The 23727-nt window shown below is 41.6% G+C and overlaps 1 long non-coding RNA gene across 1 annotated transcript; it reads left to right on the top strand.

Moving 5' to 3' along the window:
* The first annotated feature begins 603 nt into the window (after positions 1-603).
* Positions 604-11554, top strand: LOC117509280. The gene is made up of 4 exons (XR_004560355.1): positions 604-614; positions 1866-1985; positions 6958-6962; positions 11545-11554. It is a non-coding gene; the product is annotated as an uncharacterized LOC117509280 (long non-coding RNA).
* The last annotated feature ends 12173 nt before the right edge of the window (positions 11555-23727 follow it).

Here is a 23727-nt window from a genome sequence, read left to right as displayed (position 1 = left end):
AAAAGAGTGTGGGTACTAGACTGGCCTGCCTGCAGTCCAGACCTGTCGCCCATTCAAAATGTGTGGCGCATTATGAAGCGCAAAATATGACAACGGAGACCCTGGACTGTTGAACAACTGAAGTTGTACATCAAGCAAGAATGGGAAAGAATTCCACCTACAAAGCTTCAACAATTAGTATCCAGTTCCAAACTTTTGTCTTTGTGGTGTATTCAATTGAATATAGGTTGAAGAGGATTTGCAAATCATTGTATTCTGTTTTTATTTACATTTTACATTTTGTCCCAACTTCACTGGATTTGCGGTTGTATGATGCATATTACAGTTGTGACACCCTATTCAAAGGTGCTGTGCTGTGCCGCGCCACACCAAGCCACTGAAACACCTTGACACTCTGTGGCGCAGTGGCACCGTGCACCTGCATATGGAGTTACAGCTATGATGACCATAATATTACAAATAAATGATCTAACTCATGAGATTGACTGACAATGTATCTGTGACAATATGATTATTATGGATGTAACACCCTGTCCAGGTGTGCGCACTGCCCCATAGCTCTGAGATGCATGGAATCACAGCGACACATGGCGTTTTCAGTATGATTGCACAATGTTCACATCAACTTCACAAAATGAATGAGTGCCACAGATGTTGCACATGACCATATTAACTTTGCACACCCTGAACGGGATGCACGAGGGCTGCAGTCCAGGACATGCCAGCGGGATTAGACGTACCTGACCACGGCGAATGTCTTTCACATGCGATCAGACTGTTCCAAATGCTGTTTTGATGCCTTGAGAATATTGAGAACGCAGTCAGAATGCAGTTAGAGTCCACCTCAAATGCTGTACAATATTTTTTCCGTCTCGACTGCACCTCAAATGTTTTGAACATGAGCTAAACATTTGGGCCGGCCACAGGAATTTTCCCAACTGTTTGGAATGCACTCAGAATGCTATCAGAGGTTTTGGAATGCTTCTAGACTTTGCCCGAATGGAGGTCGAATTTTCATTCGGACAGCATTCAGGCTCATTCAGCTTCTAGTGTGATGGGGGGTATAACGCACCGCAACATGGGGAGAACATGTAAACACCAGACAGAAAGACATTTGCAGGGTTAATACTCAGGACCATGACACCCTAACAAGCAAGCAGATGTGTTGATAACAGAAACTGAACATGAAACAAGCAACTGGATATCCTTAATAGCAAATTTGTATTATTCTTTAAAAAATAATTAATATTAGGTTGTACAGTCTTGCATTTCAAACATGTCAAGTACAAATACAACTGCATAATTGCTTTTGAAAGGGTCAGCACAATACAGTGTTCACAGAAATTGTGTTTGGTTATTACTGCAGAACCTCTTTGTCTCATAACTGCTTGCTAAGCACAGCCTTGTCTCAAGGGCACAATTGACCCATCATTGGGTTGATGACTATTTGTTTCCACAAAGAGGGAATCAACAGGTTCAGCATTTGAAATTGATTTTTCTCTCTGACTAGACAATCAATGAGCTTTCCAGTGATGATATATATTTAATGGCATTCTGCCTTGTCTTTGTTTTCTAATTCTGCTCAGACAGGGTATTACAATCATAAGTACTGCATTGTTTTTTGTGGAACCAATTTTGTCATGTATGACTTTAGAATGATAAGGTTGTGTTTAATTTTCAATTTCAATTTTTTTTTCTTTTTTTTTTTGTCACAGAAGAAACTAAGTAGAGGGTGAAAATAAAGTAAGAGGATATCCGCAAACACATAGCAGTGACGTTTTCAGTCTACATGTGAATGGCCGCTTACACAGGAAGGAATCATTTTAGAGTCACTTGTGCATCCAAAAAAAAAAAAAAACTGCCAGGGATGCAAAAACACCTTTCTGTATAAGTGCTCCAATGTCCCTTGTGCATTGTTTCAGCATTGTAAAGACCAAATTTCTTGGAGATCCATGCATTCAACAAGTGTGCCCTGTGCTTCCACTGTGCCTCCTGATACAGATCAAACATTTTATTCATTGTGAAAAATGAGAGTTATTGAGGCACTTTTGATTGAGATATAATGCAAAATGTATAACAAATGGGCTTTTCAATATGAAATCTAAAATACACCATCCAGATCAGATCTGGATCAGACTTTGCCAGACAATAGTGTGTGCCAGTGTGCAACACAAATATGAGAGTGATTAGGGCATGTTTGCTTCTGATAAAATGTAAATTATAGCACCACACGTAAATAGTACAAACCTCTGTCAAAACCAGATTGTAATTCCCCAAAATTTTACCTTGTAAAAAAATTTCAGTGTCAAGGTCCTATTAGAAGTGACCTTTCATCAGTTAAATTAGATGTGATCAAATGTCAGGAGTATGTGTTTGCGTGTGTGTGTGTTTTGTCAGTTTTTTTTTTTTACTTTTTTGTTTTCTGTACGGAACCCGGGAGAGGTCACTTAAAGTGATATTTTTTTCTGGCCATGATAATTTGTGCACACATTTTCCTTTAATTGAGCCCACAAATTAATAAAATGTGCTCTCAAATTAATAAAACGTGCGCATGTTTTCCTGACCGTCAATTCAATTTATTTATTTTTCCTTTATATAGCGCCAAATCACAACAAAGTTGCCTCATGGCGCTTCACACAGGTAAGGTCTAACCTTACCAACCCCAAGAGCAACAGTGGTAAGGAAAAACTCCCTCTGAGGAAGAAACCTCAAGCAGACCAGACTCAAAGGGGTGACCCTCTGCTCGGGCCATGCTACAAACATAAATTACAGAAACAATTCACAGAACAATTCACTGACGAATATACAAGAATTGCTGTTGGTGTACAGGACAGGAGGGTCGTCAACAAAAATACAACTCCCATCTCTGGATGGAGCTGCACCTTAAACAGAGAAAAAACAGAATCAGGCATCAGAAAGACAAAAAATACTGTAGAATTTGCCAGCATTAATCAACAAGAAAAACAGAAGAAAGGTGATCACCGGCCGCTAGCCCGAAGCTTCACTAAAAGACCTATAATTTAGGTAAAGTTGAGGCCGCGGCCCGCTCCAGTTACTAATAACATGAATTAAAAGAGTAAAAAGCGTAAAACAAAACTGCACCAGTATGCTAGCCATATGAAAGGGAAAATAAGTGCGTCTTAAGTCTGGACTTGAAAATCTCCACAGAATCTGACTGTTTTATTGATGCAGGGAGATCATTCCACAGAACAGGGGCACAATAAGAGAAAGCTCTGTGACCCGCAGACTTCTTATTCATCTTAGGGACACAAAGTAGTCCTGCACCCTGAGAACGTAAAGCCCGGGCCGGTACGTAAGGTTTAATTAGTTCAGCTAGATAGGTAGGTGCCAGTCCATGAATAATTTTATAGGTTAGTAGCAGAACCTTAAAATCTGACCTCACTGGGACAGGAAGCCAGTGAAGAGACGCCAAAATGGGTGTAATGTGGTCGAACTTTCTGCTTCGTGTCAAACGTCTGGCTGCAGCATTTTGAACCAATTGGAGAGCCCTAATGCTAGACTGCGGTAAACCAGAAAATAGAACATTGCAGTAGTCCAATCTAGAAAAGATGAATGCATGGATCAGGGTCTCAGCATCAGCCATAGACAGGATGGGACGAATCTTCGCTATATTTCGCAGGTGGAAGAAAGCAGTCCTAGTAATATTTCTAATGTGGAGGCCAAAAGACAACGAAGGATCAAAAATGACCCCAAGGTTCCTCACTTTGTCAGTGTGATGTATGACACGAGCCTAGGCTGAGTGTTAACTGGTCAAATTGATGCCAATGTCTCACTGGACCAAGAACCATCATTTCAGTCTTATCAGAGTTTAAAAGTAGGAAGTTTCTAGACATCCAACTTCTCACTGCTGCAAGGCAATCTTCTAAGGATTTTATGTGAACGAGATTACCAGCAGTTATCGGCATGTATAGCTGAGTATCATCTGCATACCAGTGAAAGGTAATCGCAAAACGCCGCAATATGTGCCCAAGGGGTGCTATATAAAGGGAGAAAAGCAGGGGGCCTAAGACAGACCCCTGTGGAACCCCAAATTTCATGTCACTAAGGTTAGAGGTAGTGTTACTGTACAAAACACAGTGACTGGTCACACGACTGGTCAAGTATGACATCAGCCATGCAAGGGCACTCCCAGTAATCCCAAAATGATTTTCCAGCCTATCAAGTAGAATATGATGATCCACCGTATGAAATACAGGAACAGAACCGTAGTGGTGTCCGAATCCATTGTAAGCAGAAGATCATTCACCACTTTAGTGAGAGCCATATCTGTGAAATGATTTTTCTAAAAGCAGACTGCAGTGGCTCAAAGAGATTATTCTCAGTAAGATAGTTTATGAGCTGCCGTGACACCACTTTTTCCAGAATTTTAGAGCAAAATGATAGATTTGATATCGGCCAATAGTTTTTCAATACACTAGGGTCAAGATTAGGTTTCTTAAGGAATGGTTTAATCACTGCAGATTTGAAACATTTAGGAACAGATCCAGAAGTTAAAGAAAGATTGATAATTTCGAGCACAATCGGCCCAAGAGTGGGCCACAGGTCCTTAAACAGTTTTGTTGGTATCGGATCAAATAAACAGGTTGTGCTTTTTGTTGATGTTACGAGTTTCATCAGCATGCCTAGAGAGATACTATCAAATTCTGTAAATCTAGGTAATGCCTCAGTAGTGGCGCCCACCTCAATAGCAGGGTGTAGTGGCTGGGTTAAGGCATGCTGGGATATGTTCAACCTAATGTCATCTATTTTCTTCTCAAAGTAATCCAGGAAATCTTGTGCTGTAAAAGGAGAGCGAGCTACAGGTGGTTGTCCATGAATAAGTGTTGCCACCATGTCGAACAAGACTTTGAGTTATGCTTGTTTTTGTTGATCAAATCAGAGTAGTAGGTCCGCTATGTAGCCAGTAATGCATGCTTATAGTCTAAGATAGCATCACGCCACCCAAGGTGGAATACTTCTAATTTTGAATGACGCCATTTCTGTTCTCGACCTCTTGCTTTATGCTTGAGGTCATGCAAGTAATCACTGAACCAAGGTGACTGTGATTTGGGGGAGCGCGGGTTCAACACAGGTGGTGCAATCATGTCGAGTGTAGTTTTGAGCACTGAGTTTAAACTGTCCACAAGTCTGTCTACTGACTGGGTATTTGTCAAAAATGAGGCGAAGACATCAGGAAGTAAAGCTTCTAGTTCAGTCTTAGTTGAGGAGTTGATGCATCGCTGCAGTGATAAATAAGGCTGTTGTTCCACTAAACACGGCAGCGAAACTGTAAACTTAATAAGTGAGTGATCAGAGACCACTGATGTAAGACGTATGATGTTAATATTCATGACAGCAATACCACGTGCGAGAACCAGATCCAGGGTATTTCCACTAATGTGCGTCGAATCCCGAATGCATTGCCGAAATCCTAATGCATCCTAATGCAATTTCCATAAATGACTTGCAGAGGGGATCAGAAGGTTTATTTATATGAACGTTAAAGTCACCAATGATCAGAATGTTATCTGCACTAGTTGACAAGTTAGAGATGAACGCACCAAATTCATCTAAGAATTCAGAATATGGGCCAGGAGGCCTATATACAATGGCAAAGTAATACGGCTGATTTCTATTCTTCAGACCTTGGCAATGCGTAATATCCTGAGCAGAGCGGAGAATCAGATGCTCAAACGAGTTATATTTATGACCCCCAACAGCTAATAAGCTAAACCTAGATTTATAAATAAGAGCAACACCCCCGCCTTGCTTCGCATCATGAGGGACGTGACTAAATGTATATGCTGGTGGGCAGACTTCATTTAAGGGGAGGACAGCTGTAGGTTTAAGCCAGGTTTCACATAACCCAGTCATATCTAAGTGATGATCAATAATTAAATCATTAATCAACAATGATTTTGAGGACAGTGATCTTATGTTAATGAGACCCAGTATGTAAGTAAGGACCTCAGTGGGGTTGACGGTTGAACTGTTTGGGTTTAGGGGTGGTTCCAGAGTAGCATATATAAGATGCCTAGAAGTAGGTTTAGGTTTGAGACATTCCACGCGCGTTGTAGGTAGCAGACACGAAATCTTTGCTATTGCTGGAACAACCACTGGGCCATCCACACTTTCAACATCACCCAATATCGTAATGGGTATTAAGTTTGCAAAGCATATCCCTCTATGATTTTTATGGACAAGTCTATGGAAGCACGCCACAGTCTCAACTTGTTGAATTTCCCTCCCTAGCAGATAAAAGGCACTATCACCATAGTGGATTTTCTGCACTAATTTCCCCGCTAAGCTAATGGATTCCACACCCACATTTGTCATAAGCCTTGCAGGGTCTCTAATCACCTGCTCCGTGGCCTGGTCCGGCATCAACAGGCCACAGCGGCCCCAGAACGAAGGCCAGTTATCAATAAAGCTAAAGCCTTGCTGTCTACAAAACTACGGCAGCCGCCTATTTAATGATGTCGGCCTGCTAAACACCTCATCAGTACCCCGGGAGGGGACCAGAGACTATTAATCGATGCCAACACATCTTTCTGGCAAGGTCACAAGTCCTCTCTATGTCCATTTTTGTGACCTCTGAGTGCTTCATCCTGATATCATTGGTGCCGACGTGAATAACTATGTGGCTATATCTCATGTCATGTTCCTTCATCTGTCTTCCCTTCTGCAGCGTCAGATGGGATGCAATGTCGGGAGCTCTGGCCCCAGGAATACATTTAATGTCAGCCGGCATCTGTAACGTGACTTTGCAGGTGATAGAATCCCCTATCATTAAAGTCCGGTGTTTCGGCCTGGAGATAGGATTGGAAGTCACTTGTGGGCTCGGCGAATTCACATCAGGTAAATCCAAGGGGGAGAACTGATTCACAGTTCGCAGTGGCGAGTGTGATCAGGGTGCCACAACTGGGCACCAAGTCCTACGGGGCTTCCTCCGCCTAGCCACAGTCCGAAAACTGTCCTCCACAGCCAGCATTTCTAGGCTGATGCTAATGGGCTCGCTAGCTGACCCAGCACTAACCTCATCTGGAATGCCCGTAACATCTAACTCCACTGTGCTAAGAAGTTGCTCTAACTTACGGACACGGCTCTCTAAGAGAGCCACCCTATCTTCCAGCATCACACAGGATTTATGGAGGGTGTAAAGTATAATAAGTAGTGTACTTTGTGCACTAGGAAATTCAAGAGTATAGCCAAGCAAGCACAAGCTAACCAGTAATGGATAAGCTAACCACTCCTAAACATGACACAAAACTAAAGTCATTTCAAATGACAACTTTCTGGCTTTAAGAAACACTATAAGAAATCAAGAAAAAAAGATTGTGGCAGTCAGTAACGGTTACTTTTTTAGACCAAGCAGAGGAAAAAAATATGGAATCACTCAATTCTGAGGAAAAAATTATGGAATCACCCTGTAAATTTTCATCCCCAAAACTAACACCTGCATCATATCAGATCTGCTCGTTAGTCTGCATCTAAAAAGGAGTGAACACACCTTGGAGAGCTGTTGCACCAAGTGGACTGACATGAATAATGGCTCCAACACGAGAGATGTCAATTGAAACAAAGGAGAGGATTATCAAACTCTTAAAAGAGAGTAAATCATCACGCAATGTTGCAAAAGATATTGGTTGTTCACAGTCAGCTGTGTCTAAACTCTGGACCAAATACAAACAACATGGGAAGGCTGTTAAAGGCAAACATACTGGTAGACCAAGGAAGACATCAAAGCGTCAAGACAGAAAACTTAAAGCAATATGTCTCAAAAATCGAAAAATGTACAACAAAACAAATGAGGAATGAATGGGAGGAAACTGGAGTCATCTGTGACCGAACTGTAAGAAACCGCCTAAAGGAAATGGGATTTACATACAGAAAAGCTAAATGAAAGGCATCATTAACACCTAAACAGAAAAAAACAAGGTTACAATGGGATAAGGAAAAGCATTTGTGGACTGTGGATGACTGGATGAAAGTCATATTCAGTGATGAATCTCGAATCTGCATTGGGCAAGGTGATGATGCTGGAACTTTTGTTTGGTGCTTTTCCAATGAGATTTATAAAGATGACTGCCGAAAGAGAACATGTAAATTTCCACAGTCATTGATGATATGGGGCTGCATGTCAGGTAAAGGCACTGGGGAGATGGCTGTCATTACATCATCAATAAATGCACAAGTTTATGTTGATATTTTGGACAATTGAAAGGATGTTTGGGGATGATGAAATCATTTTTCAAGATGATAATGCATCTTGCCATAGAGCAAAAACTGCAAAAACATTCCTTGCAAAAAGACACATAGGGTCAATGTCATGGCATAGGGTCAATGTCAATGAGCAGATCTGATTTGATGCAGGTGTTAATTTGGGGGATGAAAATTTACAGGGTGATTCCATAATTTTTTCCTCAGAATTGAGTGATTCCATATTTTTTTCCTCTGCTTGGTCTAAAAAAGTAACTGTTACTGACTGCCACAATCTTTTTTCTTGATTTCTTATAGTGTTTCTTAAAGCCAGAAAGTTGCCATTTGAAATGACTTTAGTTTTGTGTCATGTCTGTGATCTGCTTTTTTTCTACAAAATTAAACAACTGAATGAACATCCTCTGAGGCCGGTGATTCCATAATTTTTGCCAGGGGTTGTATATATATATATATATATATATAAAACACCCCTAAGATTAACACAAGAGTAAAGTACTAAGCTAAAGTTCACAACAGTTACACTAACAGTTAACTAACAGAAGTATATAAAAAAATGAAATGAAAAAATGAAAATGAGGGTCCAAAGTAGCTAACGCAAGCTAACTGCTAGCGAAAATGCTAGCCGCTCCTAAGATTTACACAGGAGTAAAATAATTACTTAAAATTCACAGCAGTTCAACTGAGAAACTAACAGAAGTATTAACCAGGTAAAAAAGAAATAGCTATAAAAATAACAACAGGTGGGAAGGGAAGAGTTGACCTAGCTAGCGAAAGCTAACTGCTAGTGAATGCTAACTGCTAACAAATGCTATCTGCTAGCGAATTACAACAGGACTATAGTTAAATAACGTTCAGAGTAGATATAATTAATAACCAGAAGAGTGCTAAACAGAAATAAAAGAAACGTATACAACCGTGTGAAGTTCCGAATAGCATCACAACAACAAACAGTCCGTCGGAAACAAGTTGCCAGATATGTGAGCCAGCATCCACAATTGAGGGCCGTGATAATTTGTGTGCACGTTTTCCTTTAATTGAGCCCTCGAATTAATAAAATGTGCGCACGATTTCCTTTCATTCAAAATGAATTCCATAATATGAATTAAATTGTCATCCTGACAACAGGGAGACGTTTCGCTCACAGCATCCTTTTTAATGTGCTTAAACTCCAGATGATGCCATGCTGGGTATCTAGAGTTCTATATATGAGGCCTGTTAGAAAAGTAACAGACCTTTTATTTTTTTCAAAAACTATATGGATTTGATTCATATGTTTTTACGTCAGCCAAGCTTGAACCTTCGTGCGCATGCGTGAGTTTTTCCACACCTATCGGTTGCGTCATTCGCCTGTGGGCAGGCTTTGAGTGAGCACTGCTCCACCCCTCTCATCGTTGTTTCATTGCAGGGAAATGGCGGAATGATTTGGGCTTTTTTTCCATCAGAATTTTTTCAGAAACTGTTAGTTGTTTAAGGACGGCCCACAATGGCGCACGGCGCGCCGCGCTCCGAGCCGCGATCGAGAGGCAGAAACCACCACATCATTTCTAAATGGATGGTTGTGTGGAGCCGGGACCATCGTGTGCAATTTCTCTGGTTATCACAAGAGCTGGACATCGGCCATTTTCCAGCAGATTTCACTTTTAACAAGAGATTTTGTCATGGAAAGCCGCGCAGATTACGGAGGTGTTCCTTTGTCTCACTTCATCAGCGGCTCCGTCATGACATGCGAAGCCTCCGCGTGGCTTTCCATGACAAAATCTAAAAAGCCAATAAAAAGTGCTTCCTATTTTTATAATCTATTACAATCTTCCATGTAGTCATTTGATGATACAATATTACCCAGCTGAGAACAGATATGTTTTATGTCTAGTCTAAAAAAAACTCAATCGAAATTGACTGTTGTGTGTTGGGGGGTGTGGCTGGATATTTTGGTGTTCTTTTCTTTTCTTTGCTCTTCAGGTGGCATGGAAACTGATTTGTCTGTGGAGAAGGTGCTGGCTGAAGAGTCCTCACCCTCATCAACATCATGTGTAGCACCTGTGACTGGTGCTCACATGCAACCTTAAAGACTTTCAGCTGAAGCAGATAATTGGATGGCGTTCTGCATTTAAGTCATGTGTGATTCAAGCAGAACTGCCGGGAACTCGACCTTGTGATGTTTGTTTGTGAGACGCTGAGGACCGCGCCTGGGTTTGACACATTGAGCCCGTGAAGCAGGGAAGGGTGAGGACACATGCTGTCAGCACACATTAAAGGTGATTAAGTGTTTGACTAATTGTTGATAGTAACTTGGTGTTTTGTTACACAGTATACTTGAATTGAGATGAGAATTGTGCAGCTTGCTTCTCACTGCTGTGGCGTGTGGATAAGTGATCCTCCACCTGTTGTGAGAAGCTGCTCATTTGCATAAAGTTAAAGAAGATATAGACCTGAATGTGTTGCTGATAGCGTGTGTCTTTTGAAAGATATTGTTGTAACTGCTGACTTACCTCACCTCTTCTTTGCTTCACAGAGAGTCAGTTTGTCGTGTCCACCTGGGGAGTGTTTGGTGGTGGTAGTGGGTCCAGGAGCGCCGGGCTTAGATCCTTACGGGCGCTGGAGAGCGTGCCAACAGTCACTCCACCAGAAAGACGCTGTTTAGTTTGTACACATTGTTATGCACCAAAGAGGGTAATAAAATAAATTGTTTTGTTTTGGAACCGCTTTCTGGTTATTTTTAGCGCTGGGTTCTGTCAGACGCAGGTCCGCTCCTCAACCCGCGTCGACACATAACAGTAACAGTAGTTCCCGGCCATTCCATAATGGACCCAGCGGCAGAGGCGGTTCCTTTTGCCGAAAAAGTTCAAGAACACTTGGAGAAAATATGGGAGCAATTACAGCATCTCGCAAACCAAATTAAACAAACAGACGCCCGTGTTACGGAGCTTGCAGCGCAAGCCATTCTGCTTCCTGCTGCTCCAGCTGCGGCACCATCGATACTAGTGCAGATAACTCCGTCACCCAGAGATTCGGCGTCCAAACCGATTGTTTGTCGTCCGGAGCCTTGTGCGGTGATGCGATGTTCTCTGGTTTCTGCTCAGTCAGGTTGGACCGCCGCAGCTTTGCGAGGAGTGTTTGTAGATGGGTTGAATGAGTCATTAAGGGACGAGCCGGCAGTCCGTGACGAGCCAAGCGATTTAGATGTGCTGATATCGTTGGTGATTCGTCTAGATGATCAGATGAGGGAGCGTGGACGCGAGAGAGGATGCCCATCAGAGCGGGTTTTTTCGTCTTGGGGCTTTCCCCGACACAGATTTGGGCCGCCTCTTCTTCGCCCTACTGAAGCTCCTCCGACGGGACCTCTGGCTCCTCCTGTTGACGAGCCCATGCAGCTCGGACGAGCAGAGATTACTGTATTGCCCCGACATGTAAGCGTCAAGAGAAATAATGGTGACGTATCTCCAAGTGTTCTGGGACAGGCAAAATAACACACATAAAAAAAAAAAAAGAAAAAAAGATCTAGCACGGGTAAATGTTTTGTTTTCTTTAAATAGGGGTTATAATTGTATGGGGAGTCAGAGGCGTATCTGGTGGAGTGACTGTTAGGCGGTTAGAGGTCCGCCTGGGCTCACGTCATTGTTAATTTTTATGTGTTTTTAGGTATTTTCTGTTTGGGTTGTTGGGTCGTTTTATTTTGTTGTTTTTTATTTCTCTACATCCCTAACCCCAACCTCACTTGCCCCAAGACCGTTTGTCTTGTGGGTTGTGGGGTGGTGCAGGTTGGTCACGCTGAGCATTCTCAGAAGACCTCTGCACCTAGGGGGGGGGGGTGTTAGAGGCGTTTTTCTTGGTTTGGTTAGGGCCCGGTTCCACTCCAGCCTCGGTGAGCCATTGTACCGTTCGTCATTGGTGTTGCCGGGGTGTGGTGCAGCGGAGACTTACCTCAGTCGGAGGGGTGGGCCGATCTGTTGCCGTTCGCCATTTCGGTAGTTCCACCCCTCCCGAGAGGCTGGGGTATGGTCGAGTTGGGGCACCGGACGTATTTCCGGTTCTCCGCTGCGCCTTGGGGTTGGAGCTGGGTTAGTTTTTTCCTGTTTCCTTCTCCGGCTTAATGTTTTGAGCCGTTCGCCAAAGTTGAGCCGCCGAGGGGCTCTGGGAGGGACCCGGGGTCTTTCGGGGTGCCGGGGAGGGTAACAGGGTTTACGGTCGTTTTATATCCCCCCGGGGTTGTTTTTGGTAGTCCTCCAGGGGTTGATTTTTGATTTTGTTCTGTTTCCTTCCGGGTTCCACCTCCAGGGTTGATGGGACGGTCCTCTGGGGGGGAATTGGCTTGGGGCCAACTAGCCAAGTGTGACCGGGTCTGGGGTTCCGGGGTTGTGGGGGGGGGTACCTCCTGGGGTTGATGGTACGGTCCTCTGGGGGGCGCCGTTTGCTCCATGTACACCTGGGGACCTTTGTGGGATTATGGTTCTGGCTGTTCCTCCTGGAACTGGCGATGAAGGCCTTGTGGGGGGGGTTGGGCTCTGCAGGTCACTCTGGGGGGGTTGTTTGTTATTTTTCTTTTATGCATTTACGTTTGTATTGTGTTTGTGGGGCTGTGTTGGGTTTCTGCGTTTGGGAGTTTTTCTTTTCTTCCCGGGGTTTGATGGGACGGTCCCCTGGGGAGGTTTTGGGAGGGTTTTGTTTTTTTCTGTGTGTTGAATTGTACTGGGGAATGTTTTGGGGCTTTTGTTGATGCCAGCCGGCCTTCCAGCTGCGGTGCCTGTCTGCTTCCTGACGTGGACCCCGGAGGGAGGTGCTGTTCTCGGGCCTGGTCTGTTCGGTCGCCGGGAGGCTTCCCATTGATGGGGGGGTACTGTTGTGTGTTGGGGGGTGTGGCTGGATATTTTGGTGTTCTTTTCTTTTCTTTGCTCTTCAGGTGGCATGGAAACTGATTTGTCTGTGGAGAAGGTGCTGGCTGAAGAGTCCTCACCCTTATCAACATCATGTGTAGCACCTGTGACTGGTACTCACATGCAACCTTAAAGACTTTCAGCTGAAGCAGATAATTGGATGGCGTTCTGCATTTAAGTCATGTGTGATTCAAGCAGAACTGCCGGGAACTCGACCTTGTGATGTTCGTTTGTGAGAAGCTGAGGACCGCACCTGGGTTTGACACATTGAGCCCGTGAAGCAGGGAAGGGTGAGGACACATGCTGTCAGCACACATTAAAGGTGATTAAGTGTTTGACTAATTGTTGATAGTAACTTGGTGTTTTGTTACACAGTATACTTGAATTGAGATGAGAATTGTGCAGCTTGCTTCTCACTGCTGTGGCGTGCGGATAAGTGATCCTCCACCTGTTGTGAGAAGCTGCTCATTTGCATAAAGTTAAAGAAGATATAGACCTGAATGTGTTGCTGATAGCGTGTGTCTTTTGAAAGATATTGTTGTAACTGCTGACTTACCTCACCTCTTCTTTGCTTCACAGAGAGTCAGTTTGTCGTGTCCACCTGGGGAGTGTTTGGCGGTGGTAGTGGGTCCAGGAGCGCCGGGCTTAGATCCTTACGGGCGCTGGAGAGCGTGCCAACAGTCACTCCACCAGAAAGACGCTGTTTAGTTTGTACACATTGTTATGCACCAAAGAGGGTAATAAAATAAATTGTTTTGTTTTGGAACCGCTTTCTGGTTATTTTTAGCGCTGGGTTCTGTCAGACGCAGGTCCGCTCCTCAACCTGCGTCGACACATAACATTGACTGCCCAATCTTGTCCTTGACTATTCCACAATGACTGTGCATGAAATGAATAAACTCTTCCACCCACTGTTTTCTTGCTAACCTTAACATACTGCAGGCTAACCCACTGTCAGGTACTGACTATGTGCTCAACCAAAACAGCCACATAAGATATCATGCAATCATTTGGTATTTTATATGTCAATCACAGTATTTTAACATCTGGCCTTGCATGAACAGATAGGCAGTGAAAGAGGAGTCAGAATTGAAGTCATGGGATCCAATTTTCTTGTTCCAGTCAGAATTGGGGCCATAGTTGTCTATACTGCATCCTTGAAAACAAAATATTACTATGAGAGGCTGATCAAAATTCAAGGCCATACAGTATCATTGCATGTGTGCAGACACTGAAAATTTTGATCATTCAAATGGAACTCGGAAGCTTTCTACACAACATTGATAAATGGCCCTGCTAGAGGACTAGAAAGCCATTTACTGAGCATGGTGTCTTGCAAACCCGCCGCGTGTAAACATATTGAGTGAGCTCAGCTAGGTGCCTCATTCAAGCTGAGTGGGGCAGGATAGAAAACATTCACAAAGGAAACAAATCGAGCCAAATGTGGCTCACTTCCTGAGTACAAATTACTTATTATTCTTTGATTGTTGCACTGCAGGTAAACATGTATTTGCAGTTGCCCCATTCTCGATTTGTTCCAGCCATATATTGATCCACATATTTTGCTGATTGAGAGTTTGTTCCCGTTTTGAAAAACGTGAACTGCCTTCTGCTGCAGCTGCTCCCTTTTCTCTGGGATAGGTCAAAGCTGACACAACTGTGCAGCCCCATCAACTTCCTGATTAATTTGTCACCCTCTTCATAAATGTATACCTGTCTGACAGCTTGTTTAGTACAGGAGGAGTATGCAGGATGCACCATGGCCAGAGGAGATACAGACAAAAATGTAATGAAACTGGGGCAGACGTTGCAGGAAAATTACATAGACTGTTAGATTTATCACCACTTCCAATTGTCTTGCGCTTGTTCTTTGAGCAAATCTAACAAATTTGCTTAAAATAATGACTTATAATACATGAAGTATTCTCAGCACTTCACTTTTTCCACGTTATGCTACAGATTTATTCCAAAATGGATGAAATTCATTTTTTTCTTCAAAGGTCTACACAAAATACCCCATAATGACAATGCGAAAAAGGTTTTTTTTTTATTTTTGTAAAATTGTTCAATAAAAACTAAGAAATCACATGTACATAAGTGTTCACAGCCTTTTCCATTGAGTTCAGGTGCATCCTGTTTCATATGGTCATGAATGAATGAATGCATGAATGAATGAATGAATGAAAACTGTTTATTTCGAACATTTGATACAACAACAATTACAAGATAGATCAGTAAAGACAACAACAAAAAAGTTCCTACTGTGTACCCAACATGTCCGAAAAGGGGTAGGGTGAAGCATCAGCTTATTTATCCCTACCCCTTCTTCCCCACAACCAGTAATACCCTTTGCCACATATACACATAGATTCCTACACACCTAAACCGATATCAATATATATATATATATATATATATACATATACATACACATACACATATATATATACATACACACATCAACATACATACACATATACATACACATATATACACATATACATATATACACATATATATACACAAACATAAATATACACCTACACATACCTACTTACATACAAAATACTATATATTTACAAGCCGAAGCAAAAAACAAAAACACCCTAACCCTCATTACCCTTCCTCCTCCCTATACCCAGAAAAAAACATATTTTTGTACCGCTGTTTGAACTGGTTCATGCTTGGACATTGCTTGAGCCCCACTCCCAATCTGTTCCACATCCTCACCCCACAGACAGAAATACAGAAACCTTTTAATGTTGTTCGTGCCCACTGATGCTTTAAATTAAATTTCCCCCTCAGACTGTAATCCCCTGATCTGTTAAAAAACATATTTTTAATATTTGCTGGAAGTAAATTGTTTATTGCTTTATACACAATTTGTACTGTTTGAAAATGAACCAAGTCTGTGAATTTTAAGAATTTGGATTGTAAAAATAGTGGATTTGTATGATCTCTATAGCCAGTATTATGAATAATTCTTATAGCTCTTTTCTGCATTACTGATAGTGATTGTGTTGTACCTTTATAAGTATTACCCCATACCTCTGCACAGTACTGTAAATATGGTAAAACCAGTGAGCAGTAAAGAATGCGGAGTGAGTTGTGGTCCAGAATATGTTTCGCTTTGTTTAGAACTGAAATGCTTCTTGACAGTTTACTTTGTATATGTTTTATATGAGTCTTCCAGTTTATCTTATCATCTATTATCACCCCCAGAAACTTATTTTCATGTACCCTTTCAATATCTACCCCCTCGACTTGTAACTGAACCTGTATGTCTGTATTACAATAGCCAAATAACATGTATTTTGTTTTACTTAAGTTTAATGATAATTTGTTTCTGTCAAACCATATTTTCAATTTTCCCATTTCTATACTGATCCTCCTCAGTAACTCCTGCAAATCCCCCCCTGAACAAAAATTGCTTGTGTCATCTGCAAATAATACTAATTTTAATATTTTGGAAACATTGACAATATCATTTATATAAATTAGAAACAGTTTTGGACCCAATACTGACGCCTGTGGGACGCCACAAGCATTGTCCAAGCATCATGATGTATATTCCCCCAACTTCACAAACTGTTTTCTGTTACTTAAGTAGCTTCTCACCCAGTGCAACACCAACCCCCTAATCCCATACTGTTCAAGTTTATTGATTAATATGTCATGATTAATTGTATCAAAAGCCTTTTTAAGGTCTATAAATATTCCAACTGAATGTAATTTGTGGTCTATGGCGTTTGTAATCTCCTCAACTGATTCTATTAATGCAAGTGATGTTGAACTATGTGCTCTGAATCCATATTGACTATCAGTAAGTAATTTATGTTTATTTATGAATTTGTCTAATCTATTATTGAATAACTTTTCTAATAATTTGGAAAATTGTGGAAGCAAAGAAACAGGTCTATAATTTGTGAAGTGGTGTCTATCCCCAGTCTTATACAGCGGCACAACCTTAGCTATTTTCATTTGATTGGGAAATTTACCGGTTTGAAATGATAAGTTACAGATGTATGTTAATGGTTCTACAATCCATTCAATGACCTGTTTTACCACCACCATATCAATTTCATTTAAATCGGTAGATGTTTTATATTTACAATTATTCACAATGTCTATAATTTCATTTCCATCCACTGCTGTGAGGAACATTGAACAGGGATTTCTTTCTATAAGATTATTATCCCAATCCTCAGATTGGGAATCGGGAATTTCTTCTGCCAAGCTTGGTCCAATATTTACAAAAAAAATATTAAAACCGTTGACTACCTCATCCTTATTTTCCTTCTTGACATTATTATCAATGAAATACTGAGGGTAACTCTGTTTTTTATTACCATTTTTGATAATGCTATTTAATATATCCCATATTCCTTTAATATTGTTTTTGTTATTATATAACATGTTACTATAATATTCCTTCCTACATACCCGTATAATATTAGTTAATCTATTTTTGTATTTCTTATATCTATTTTCTGCCTCTTTAGTCTTTAGTTTTATGAATTCTCTATACAGTGTATTTTTCTTATTACATGCATTTCGTAACCCTTTCGTCATCCATGGTCGAGCTTGGATTTTTTGTTTTCTGTAGTCTTGTTTAATTGGACAATTTTTATCATATAATGATGTAAATATTTGTAAAAAAGTTTCATATGCACTATCAACATCACTTTCACTGTATACCTTTTCCCAGTTTTGCTCCTGTAAATCCTTCTTTAGTGTGTTCATGTTTTCCTCTGTCCGCACTCACCTGTATTTTATTTTCTCCTCTGGCTGATTCCGCCGATGGTCATCCTTAAGACGTTTGTACAGATTAATTGGAGTCCACCAGGGATAAAATCAGTTGATTGGGCATGAATTGGAAAGACATATACCTGTCTACATATGTGGTGTGACAGTTGACAGTGCATGTCAGAGCACAAACCAAGCATGAAGTCAATAGAATTGTCTGTTTAGACCTCTGAGACAGGACTGTCTTGAGGCACGAATCTGGGGCAGGATACAGAAATATTTCTGCTGCTTTGAAGGTCCCAGTGAGCACAGTGGCCTCCATCATCCATAAATGGAAGAACTTTGGATCCACCAGGACTCTTCCTAAAGCTGACCACCCATATAAACTGAGTGATCGGGGGAGAAGGGCCTTAGTCAAGAGGTTACCAAGAATTCAATGGCCACTCAGTCCGAGCTCCAGCATTCTGCTGTGGAGGTAGAAGAACCTTCCAGAAACCATCTCTGCAGCAATCCACCAATCGAGACTGTATGTTAGAGTGGTCACATGGAAGCAAGTTGTGAGGAAAAGGCACATGGCAGCTTGCCTGGAGTTTGCCAAAAGGCACCTGAAGGACTCTCAGACCATGAGAAACAAAATTCTCTGGTCTGATGAGACCAAGATTGAACTCTTTGGCATGAATATCAGGCGTCTTGTTTGGATGAAACCGGAAACCATCCCTACAGTGAAGCATGGCAGTGACAGCATCATGCAGTGGGGATGTTTTTCAGCAACAGGAACTGGGGGACTAGACAGGACTGAAGGAAAGATGAATGCAGCAATGTACAGAGACATCCTGGATGAAAATCTGCTTCACAGTGCTCTTGACCTTAGACTGTGGGGACAGTTCATCTTTCAGCAGGACAGTGACCCTAAACATACAGCCAAGATATGAAAGCAGTGGTTTCAGGACAACTCTGTGAATGTCCTTGAGTGGCCCAGCCAGATCCTAGACCTGAATTTGAATGAACATCTCTGGAGAGATCTGAAATTGACTGTGAACTGACTCTCCCCATCCAACCCGAAGGAGCTTGAGAGGCGCTGCAATGAGGAATGGGCAAAACTAGGTAAAGATAGGTGCACAAAGCTTGTGGCATCATATTCCAGAAGACTTGAGGGTGTAATTGCTGCCAAAGGTGCATCAACAAAGTATTGAGCAAAGCACTTATGTACATGTGATTTCTTGGTTGTTGATGTTTTTTAACACATTTGCAAAAAATAAAAAAAACAAAAATTGTGTTGTCATTATGTGGTGTTTTGTGCAGAATTTAAAGTCGAGTGCTGTGAGCAGATGGATAGATTCTTTGCTGTCATTGCACATTGCTTTACAATTAAATTGTTTTTGAGCACAGTCCTTTTCAAAGCAGGAGGATTACAATGTCAAGTAATAAAAAAATACAATTTAGAATGTGAAATATAGAATGTTCAGTAAATATTAAGTGCAGAGTGAAGGTGCAAAGGACCAGCTCAGGCTTTCTGCAAAGCTTTCACAGCCCTGGAGAAGAAGCTGTTTTAAGTCTTTCTGGCCATGCCATCATGACTGTGAGCCTGCCAGGTTTGTACAATGTTTGGGCAGACAGACCTGGGCCATCTTATACAAAAGCTTTGTATGCACCAAAACGTGGCACACATCCTTCTCCACGGTAACTTTCAAATGCATCAAAAGGGAAATGACTGTGTGACTGTGCCACACCAAGTTCATGGCTGGTGTATGCGCATTTCTACAACTATTTTTCCTCTGGCAACATTTAGAGGTTATGCTTTGAAACAGTTTATAATGTGAAAACAAGAAGTCAGTGATGTGCACACCAGAGACACACTTAGGAACAATTAACGGACCCACGTGTTTGCAGTTATAATGGATGGATAAAAAAGCATGCTCAAAGTCATGAAGAAAATGGTATTAACAATGGCTGTGTTAGCGTTGTTAGAAGACCTTGCAAATGGTGCAATCCAAAGTGAGTGAATATTCAGGGAATGTGAGGATTTAATTGCAAATAACAATAATTGGCTCATAAGCCAATTTTCTTTACCAAGCCCAAAGTTATGGCCCAAGAGCACAATATGGCGAGGAGCCAGAGGTTGTCTGTACCCACACAGGTGCTGACCACACTGCGCTTCCTGGCAACAGGGGTATCCCAGTGGGAGCTGGCCAGTCGGTCAGGAGTGTGCCAGTCAACCTTGAGCCGAGCCATGCCAGCTGTGTGGGACGGAATCATCAGAGTGTCATCCAGGTACATCACATTCTCATACAACACTGCTGAACAGGCAAACATCAAAGTATATTTTGCAGCGAGAGCCGGTTTCCCTAATGTAATTGGAGCTATTGACTGCACACATATTGCTATAAATACACCATCACATGAATTTGTTTTTGTTAAAAGGAAACATTTTCATTCCATCAATGTTAAAATCATATGTGATGCACAAATGCATTGGGTTGGGCTGGGAACAGGCTAGAAGCTGGAATGGTATGTGATGGGTGGCTCCTTGGTGATTAAATAGTTTATTTGTGTAATTGTTTTAATGAAAACCAGCACGGGCACATTTGGGCATGTGCACATTCAAATCTGTTTTTGTTGTTCTTTGTTTCTTGATGGTGAAATTAGAGCTTCTTAACAAGCCCCCGATTGTCTCCCTCTATTCAGTATTTGTCAATGAATGCATCTGCAAAGTCATGAATGTCACAGACTATCAGGTGTGGCACTCCTCATTTTTTTACTTTAGTGTCTTGGGCTTGCCCTATGAACAAATCCTACAGGTCTGCTTATAATACATTACTTTGAGATGTATTTATTTATTTTGTTTTGTTAGTTACTTCAACATATCAACCATACATGCACAAAACTGTCTGTTCACAGCCTCACCTTACTAATATCATTGCTGGAGTGTAATTTGACCTCCCACAAACAATATTATAATTATAATGAATAAACAATTTATTAAAAAAAGCATTTCTTACAATGTATTAATGCATTACATCAGGCTATGACCAAAAACAAGCATAATATATATACTACAATTAATTACATGTAGCTGTTATATTTTTAGGTGTTCTCCTTCATGTGCCTATTAGTGCCTCCTTTTCCATATCTTTGTTACTGTTTGATTTTTATTTTTTTTTTTTCATTTCTTAGAATGTTAACATCGAGGCTATAACAGAATGTTCAGCAATGTTTTAGAATATTTTTTGAGGCTGCAGTTAATTCTCCATATAACATACAGGAAAAAAGTGGCCCAGAATGCATTGCATTGCCAACATCCAGTGTTTTATTTTTTTACAGTAGCCAAGCTCCCAGTTCCATTCACACTGTGCCTGGCAATTCTGTTTTATTTCTACATGCATCTGTGAGAAACCAGCCCACGTTTTTTTCCACTTTTGTAAGAGTATTACCAAGAAGGTTGGGAGAAGAAGGGATGTTGGGTGAGTGATATCAGTGGAACAGCTGTGGTGTGGACATGGAACTTGGAAATAGCTAGCAGCATTGCCAGCTGTTCACAATGTCTATAGTCACTGGCTTAATGACTATTTTTGGACAAAGGAGAGAATCACAGAACACAATTGTGATGATGACAATCAGATGTTTAATGACCATCATGTGTGGAATTTGGAAATATTAAAGTTTCCAAAGCAGTGTGAAGCATGAACCAGCTACTGTATGTGTCACTTCTGCAATGAACAACTTTATTTGCAATCTCAACAGCAACAAATCTGTCATGCCCTGCCCAGTTCCAGGCTTCAGCCCTTATTTTCCCTCTTTATTTGGTTCTGCTCTTTCTGCCCCAGCCTTGTTTTATTAATTGCTATATTCATCATGTATTTATTCTATGTTCTATTTTTGCTTTGGCACTTTCTTTCTTTGTTACTCTTAGACTTCAGCCATGTTCCAGTTCCGTTCTAGTTTTGTTCTATCAGTCTGTGTTTTCATGGTTTATCATTTAGTTATTGTTTGCCTATTTTTGCTGTTCTCATTTCTGTAATTTGTAGTACTGTGATGCCAGGTTTTGTTATCACTTAGTTTCTGTTTTTCTTATAGTTTTGTCTGTCTGTGCCACTTAGTTTTTGTCATAGTGTGTTATTTCCCATCATTCTGTTTATCATGTTCTGGTATGCTTTTCAGCCCTGTTCAAGTTTAGATTCCTGTTCATGTTTTTCTTTGTATGATCTCTAGTTGTCTTGTGTGTAATCTCTTCACTGCTCACTTGCACGTGTCTGTCTCATCCTGTTCTGGTCTGCTCTGTGTCTGCACTCTTCTCAGTTCTCACGTGTTCACACCCAGCTTCATTTTTATCAGTCTTCTTCTGATACTCTCTGCACCTGCACTTTCTCATCACTGTTGGCCACGCCCCATTTGTCTGTCATTTCCTTGCCCATTTGTCACCGCCTTTCTGCTTCTCTTTTGCCGCTTAGTTTACACCTGACCACGCCCCCTTCCAGGCCCGTCCTCCGCCACGTGCACCTCATTATCTTATTAACACCTGTTCTTATTTAAACTGCTTCAGTTCACTTCCTCCCTGCTCGTTTGTTGAGTTCTCTCCCTTACCAGCACTTTGTCTCGTCCTGTCTTTGCCAAGCCATGTTTTTGACTCTGCTCTGTGTACCAGATCCTGCCTTTTGCCTCAGCCCTGACAACTCTGTTTGCTCGTGTACTGACGCTGCTTGTTTTTGACCACGTCCTCTGTCTTGTCCCTGCCTGGTACTTTTGCTCCGTGGACTGCCTTTTTGTTACTGAACCCAGGTCTGAATTAAACCATCCTTTAATCATACATCCTGTTGTGAGCCTGCATTTGTGTCCAGCCTCTGTCTGTGCCTCGCCTCCGCTCAGTCCTGTCAAAATCAAAGACAAACACCAATGTGATAATGGCAATTGGATGTTTAATTGCCATCATGTTGAACTTGGAAAGATTGATGCTGAGAAAGCTGTGTGACGCAAGAAGCAGTGTCAGACAGTCGGACCATATACATATGGGTGCTGAGTAGATGGAAAGTCAGCAGGATGTGGTTGTTGAAAGGAATATACAGCAAAACTCGCCAAAACCATCACTGCATAAAACGGATACTTGCACTCACCTTGACAAATAATAAACACCATACATACTGGATTTTGTATAACGGATTTTGCTCACATCAGACAAAACGTCCGGTCCCATCACAGTGTATTCCCATTAAGAACCCTTCTCATGACAGAGCATTTTCAGCATGCCCACTCACAACAAAGTTCAGCACTGACAGTAGCCAAATTGAGGAAAGTGGATACTGTATTTCCTTGATTAGAAGCACCTAAATGAGACAGGCCTTAAGTGCCGGTGATTATTAACAAAATGATGGTTGCTGCCTGCACTGTAATATGGTGTTAAGTTTCACACATATCCCTGGGTGTTGTGAACCAAAGACACCCACTGCAGATCAGAGTCTTCTGCATCCCTGCGAACCCTCTCCATAGCCTGGTACACACCTGCTTTAGGGCCCATTCACACATAGTGCGAATATGTACAACTCCAGGGCTCAGATGATCGAACCACAAAACGTTGCGCTGATGGGCAGGCATGAGGGATGCCGGTGCAACAGTTCGAGCATGCGGGAACGCACTGCCAGCAGCTGCATGATGTGGTTACACATTGTGCAGCTGCTGTGAAGAAAAAAGTAAATAAAAAATTAAAAAAATACAACCCCATGGCTTTCGCTTTTCTTGGTAGAGTTTTAACTTGCACTTGTAGGTGTAGCGAACTGACAGTGGTTTTCTGAAGTGTTCTAGAGCCCACACGGTATGATCCTTTACAGTGATCTTGGATTTTAATGTAGTGCCGCCTGAGGGATCGAAGATCACGGGCATTCAATGTTGACTTTTGGCC

This window comes from Thalassophryne amazonica, chromosome 4, assembly GCF_902500255.1.
Source record: "Thalassophryne amazonica chromosome 4, fThaAma1.1, whole genome shotgun sequence".
NCBI lineage: Eukaryota > Metazoa > Chordata > Actinopteri > Batrachoidiformes > Batrachoididae > Thalassophryne > Thalassophryne amazonica.
This window is presented reverse-complemented; position numbering and strand designations above follow the sequence as displayed.